The following is a 5,472-nucleotide window of genomic DNA, read 5'->3' as shown; positions in this document are numbered from 1 at the left end:
AGAATGAGTTCCAGGACAGTCAGAGCTATACAGAGAAACCCTGTCATGGGAAAAACAAAAACAAAAACAAAGAGGGAGCAGAGTGAGGATCTCATGCCGCCCTAGTGCCCATCCTCCATGACAGTGATGCCACACGGGGCTGCAGAGACGTCCCAGAATTTACACTTCTGAGTCCTCGTGGGGCATGGTACTCATTGCCCCCATGGGTTCCCCAGCGAATGTGGATTCAGAACGTGCCATCACACTACGCAGAGAAGAAAGGAGAATCAGAACTCTGGTTGGCAGGTTTCTGTGGACATGATTAGCCATGGACATGATAGGATTTAAAAATACAGACTGTGAGCTAGGTGGTGGTGGTGGCGCATGTCTTTAATCCTGGCGTTTAAGACACAGAGGCAGGTTGATCTCTGTGAGTTTGAGACCAGTCTGGTCTACAGATTGAGTTCCAGGACAGGCTCCAAAGCTATAGAGAAACCCTGCTTTGAATAAACAAGAACAAAAACAAAAAATACAGACTGCGTTACTTTCTCCATGAAGTCATTTGGTATGCTATAGTCTTGGGGTGCACTGATTCCATACAGAGACTTAGAAAAACTGAACTCTTCACCAATACCAACGGATACAAGCAGGTGTACTATGTTCATGGATACATGGAATACACTACACCCCAATATTTCTACGGATATCTCTTAATGACCACTCTTGAAATCTAATAATTTTATAGCCATTAAAGATAAGTCTAGGTACATATTTAACTGTTTTTAAAAAAGATTTATTTATTTATGTATTTGTTTATTTGTATACATATGTATACAGTGTTCTGCCTGCATGTATGCCTGCAGGCCAGAAGAGGGCACCAGATCTCATTATAGATGGTTGTGAGCTACCATATAGGTTGCTGGGAATTGAACTCAGGATTTCTGGAAGAGCAGCCAGTGCTCTTAACTGCTGAGCCATCTCTCCAGCCCCCATACATGACTTTTGTTGCAAATATAAATGATTACTTTAGAGTTTCTTTTTCTCAGTGTTTATTGGTAATATGCATATTGATTACCTATCAATGGAAATGTATTTTTTCTGTATGTCACTTTTATACCCAGCAATCTTTCTAAACTTGGGTTAATCATATTTGTACGTGCTTAGATTTTTCTATCCACAGAATGATAGTATCTAAATATACTTAAAGCTTACATCTCAACTCTCTCTCTTTTTTTTTTTTTTTTTTTTTGGTTTTTCAAGACAGGATTTCTCTGTATTGTTTTGGAGGCTGTCCTGGAACTTGCTCTGTAGACAAGGCTGGCCTCGAACTCACAGAGATCCACCTGCCTCTGCCTCCTGAGTGCTGGGATTAAAGGCGTGCGCCACCAATGCCCGGCCAACATCTCAACTCTTAAAACATTTTTTATATAATGAAATGGGTTGGATAATATGGACAAGAGAGGCGAGAGTAACTACCCTTGCTTATTCTCCACCCCACAGGCAGGTGTTTGACCAGATGATCCCTGGAGTCCAGTCCTTCCCAGCAGAAAGCCCTTGTTTCTCTTCATGTTCATCTTTCTGTCAAAGGCAGCTGCTCTTAGCTTTTTAGATTTTCCTCCTGGTCCAAGATAAGGTTCGCACTTTATATCCATCCAGCCTTTTGATCGTTGCAAGTCTGCAGCCTAAATGTAGAAGACTCCGGGGTCTGGCTGATTGATTATTTTGTAACGTTTTATACTGGTTGAGTCATTTCCTTCCCAAACTCTCAACATTTCTAGTTCACATTTTGGAGCATGACTAATCTTCACAAGAACTGTGATAACAGAGATTGGCTCTGCCCTCTCCTTTTTCATGTGCAGCTCTTTGGATTCCCTCGGGATGGGAGAGATGGACAGTAGCTCTGCTTCTATGTCCAAAACATGCCTGAAAGGTGTAGTTCCCACGGGGCTATCATTCTGTTTCTGCAAGGGTGTTCAGGCTACATTCAGGTCTCAGAACACCAGCTACGGCACCACCAGGCTTACCAATATTTACCTTCCTTCAGCAGAGAAAGGCATGGTGTTCTAGTGGGCTTTTCTTGAGAGCTGATGTGGCAGACAGCTGGGAGAAGACAGTATGCATATAGCTTAGTGTCCACCCCCCCCACCCTCCCCACCCCCTCCCCCCATGGGGAACATAGAATATGCTTATTCTGGATTTGAAAACCAGCGCAACTGGAAGCTTCTATTGGACCTCTATTGGTGGGGTACCACTCCCGGGGATGATCATTAGATAACCCATCGCCTATAAATATTGCTATGCTGGGTTTTGTTGCTCGTGGAAGCAATGCTTGGTTCTCAGATTCTGGAAAGCAATCCATGGTCAATAAAAAAAAAAGGGGGGGGCTGACTTTGTAAACGAATCTCATTTAACTTGTGAAGTGTGAGTGAGGTCTGACTGAGTAGATCTTGAGATAATGGCAGATAACCCTGAGCTCTGGGTCACTGTGATCTGTGGGAAGCGGGAAGGGAGAGACCAGCCAAATCAGGCCTGTCACTTCCTGTCACCCCACCCCTCCCTTCCCCAGTACACCAGGGCACAGCCTGGAAAGCTTGGAGTTTTTGAAGAAGACAGAAGTATGAGTGCCACAGTGGGTATCTGAGCTAGACCGGTGGGTGTGCTGAGCCCACTGGCAGCTCGAGACTTTGGGGAGCTAGCTTCACCCCTCCACTCAGAAGACAGTAAGGATGCACAGGAAAACCCAGTTTGCTTCCCCCAGCAGCTGGGGAAACACACCACTGAATCCTTTGCCATGCCGGGGGCCCAAGGAATACTCAAAGGGCTGGGGTTTACCTGTGTCATCCAAGCCACCCATGAACGATAATTTTCAACTGCTCAAGCAGGCCAGGAGCTTGTGTAACTGGATAACCGGCGTTCTCCCCACGCCTCTACCCAGAGAAAGTAGATAAGCTGCAAGGAAAAAAAATGAAAGCACGTTCCCCCATAATCACGTGATACAGAATGTAAGTGCGCCCCACTGCACACACTCTAAGACCCCTGATCTCATCGTGTCGCAAGTCCTCCCGTGTGGGCGTGATGGGCTTGAGTTTGCGCCCCAGGCTGTGTACTACAAGGTTGGGGACCCCAGGTACTTTGACATTTGTCATCCTCTGAAAATTAAATACGATTTTGATGGCACACAGAGTGACCCATTAGTAATTAGACATTAATGCATTTTCCTTAACCTAATTAATGGTTCTCCTATGGTTCTCATTAAACTCTAGTTCTAAAGGAAATTTTTAGATATTTCCATGCTCGCTAAAATGTACCTACGGACCTGAGCGACTCACCTTTCCCTCAGCTCGAGGCACACCTCCTCGTTCCCATCGCCCTCTTCTGTAAAGTGGAATTGCTGGACAGAAGGACGGACAGACTTTGGCACAGTGGTGATAGGCAACACAGGCTTCCCTTTCTTCATTCCCATGGTTTGGCATTTCAGTTTTTAACTCAGCGATCTTGCTTCATATGTGGTTTTTCATTGTGAGTCACCTTTAAAATTCTCTTTGGAAGTAGGTGGGGTATAAATTATAAATAAGAATTCCTTTTTACTTCCTCAGCGCTTAGCACAATGTCTGGCTTTGTGTCCTCCGTCCTTGTTTGTTGACTGTGCCGGTAAACGGTTGGCCTCCGCTCCCAACCTCTACCCACCACCGAGTCCCACCAGGCCTGACAGAGTCCGGGAGTATGACCCTAGCTCTCCTCCTCTTCTCTCCCTGGAGAATTCTCAGTTCCTGCGGCCTGGGCTCTGCTGCCTGTCAGTTGGAGGAGGCACCCACTCGCTGCCAGGCAGACTGGGTGTGCAACCTGTGGCCAGCTCCACCCGGAGGGGCTTGCTGCTTAGCAAGAGTGGGAGCTACCCAGCAAGCAGAGGACTGAGCCCGGATCCCCTGACCGCCATGAGAGAGTGATGGATGCTAAGCCTCCATGATTTCAGCCTCCTGAGATCAGACTGGATTTCTCACCACAGCTTAAGTCAAGTCCTATCTCCATCCCTGGACGTGTGCGCTCACCTTTGTGTCTGCCAATCAGGTCCCATTCGCCATGCTGGAAGCCTGTGCGGAAACCCACTGCCACAGGGGAGGGAGCGCACCAGGAGCCAGGGTGGGTTAACAGAGCCACAGAGAGGGAACTGGGGGGCTCCAAATGGCTTCCTTCATTACCCAGCCCTTTGATGGCTCGTCACCCACCAGACACTGGGACCTTAAGATTGCATCAGAGTCAGAGTGGGGGCCTGGGATTGGCTGCTGGTCAGCATGTAACTAGAACGTTTACGTGCACGGAGGTGTTAACGCATTTTGCACCCGCCAAGACTGCCTGCTGGAAAGAAGCAGTTAAAAAAAAATCATCTTCCTACTTACTCAAGAGAAGGCAAAACAAAAGTGGCCCCAATGGTGGAGCAGAATGTGCAAATTAAAAAGAGAAGCGTGTGCAAGCCTATTTAAGTCCTATTACACCTACGCCTCCATTCTCCACCCCTAGCCCACCCCCTCAATCTGTCGCATTCAGAGATCTGGGGCTCTGAGCCTTGGAATGAATTAAGCGGATTCAATGACATGTCAGGGTTGGGAGGAGGAGGAAAGGAGAAGGGAAGGTGGGCGAATAAGATGAAAGGATAAATTAAAAACGCAAGCAGGTGTCGGAAGTCAATCCACGAATCTCCCGGAGAGGAGATGAGGTCAGCCAGAGAGACCTGGAACGTTCCAGTGGGAACAATCATATTAATAATGGGGCACGTTTATTAAAAGCTTCCAGGGCCAGACGCTGCTCTAAGTCTTTTACATGGATTAACATATTTAACCTCCCAGCTGCCCACTGAGGCAGCTTTCTGTTGTAAAACTCCAGATTATTGATGAGAACCTCTCTGGGCTCGAGGAAGGAAGTGATTTTCCGGGCAAGACACAGCCTTTCTTCACCTGGAGCCTCTGAATACTTGCCTGGGACCTTGTGTGACAGGAGAGGGCAAGGCCGGCTGAGTGCTATCATTGTGGTTTGGGTGGGGTTGAGGTAAAGGGTGAGGAGTAGGACTGGGGGACTGTAAGAACTCAGGCATTATGCTGGCCCGCCCCTGTCACCTGGCAGAATGCACTCAGGCAGTGCCCTGGTCAGCCCAGGGTTCCATGATTGCGTAGTCTGCACGCAGGTGCAAAGGACCCTTTAAAAGATCCCGCCCACTTATTCTCTCTTTCTGGCTTTTCTCTCTCTCCCCTCCCTTCCTTTTCTGCTCTTTTCCAGCTCTCTTCCCGCTCTCTCTTCCCTCCCGCTGTCCCCCTGGGGCAGACAGGACTTTTCCTGGCTCCCTCTTCTCTTCTGTCCTCTCTCTGTCTCTGTGTCTCTTACCTCTCTTTTCTTTCCACCCCCTCCCCCCTTCCCCTTTCTAATAAAATTTGTCACTTAAGCTCTGTCTGCCTGACATGTTTGTCCCTCCGCCTCGGTCACCCTCACCTGCCATGGAAT

At 47.8% G+C, this 5,472-nt stretch overlaps 1 long non-coding RNA gene across 2 annotated transcripts; it reads right to left on the bottom strand.

The window, feature by feature from the left end:
• Nucleotides 1–1,317: 1,317 nt before the first annotated feature.
• Nucleotides 1,318–5,151, bottom strand: LOC106021696. Of its 2 annotated transcripts, XR_002384260.2 has the most exons (4): nucleotides 4,029–5,151; nucleotides 3,309–3,519; nucleotides 2,812–2,928; nucleotides 1,318–2,079 (listed from the first exon to the last, which is right to left on the bottom strand). It is a non-coding gene; the product is annotated as an uncharacterized LOC106021696 (long non-coding RNA). The 2 variants fall into 2 exon arrangements; XR_005874336.1 differs by having other exon boundaries at nucleotides 3,309–5,140.
• Nucleotides 5,152–5,472: the final 321 nt, after the last annotated feature.

This window comes from Mesocricetus auratus, unplaced genomic scaffold, assembly GCF_017639785.1.
Source record: "Mesocricetus auratus isolate SY011 unplaced genomic scaffold, BCM_Maur_2.0 Super-Scaffold_100676, whole genome shotgun sequence".
NCBI classification, from domain to species: Eukaryota; Metazoa; Chordata; class Mammalia; order Rodentia; family Cricetidae; genus Mesocricetus; species Mesocricetus auratus.
Note: the sequence above shows the minus strand (reverse complement) of the source record. Positions and strands in the feature narration are given on the sequence as shown.